We start from the raw sequence: 330 nt of genomic DNA on the forward strand, positions 1-330 counted from the left end.
ATTGCACACATCGCCGATCGTCATTGGTGGAGCGAGCACGAGCAAAGCAAATTCCAATATAACAGTAACTACCAGTCCTTTAATGGAGCAAAGCAATGGAACAGTACCAGTACGAGTTGAGGAAGAGAAGCATAAACAGATGGAAACAAACAATACTGGAAGGTCATGGGCAGGATTGCTTCATGAAAACAAACCTGCTGCAAAAGAGATGGATCTAACATATATACCACCGGTGGTGCAAGAGGGTGAAGTAGTAGTACAAAATTCTGGAAGAAGACATAGTTGAGGAGAAGCAAAAATGGAATCGAGCAATATATGTATGTAGTTGGA

The sequence above is a fragment of the Nicotiana attenuata genome, chromosome 7 (genome assembly GCF_001879085.1).
Source record: "Nicotiana attenuata strain UT chromosome 7, NIATTr2, whole genome shotgun sequence".
In the NCBI taxonomy this organism is placed as follows: domain Eukaryota; kingdom Viridiplantae; phylum Streptophyta; class Magnoliopsida; order Solanales; family Solanaceae; genus Nicotiana; species Nicotiana attenuata.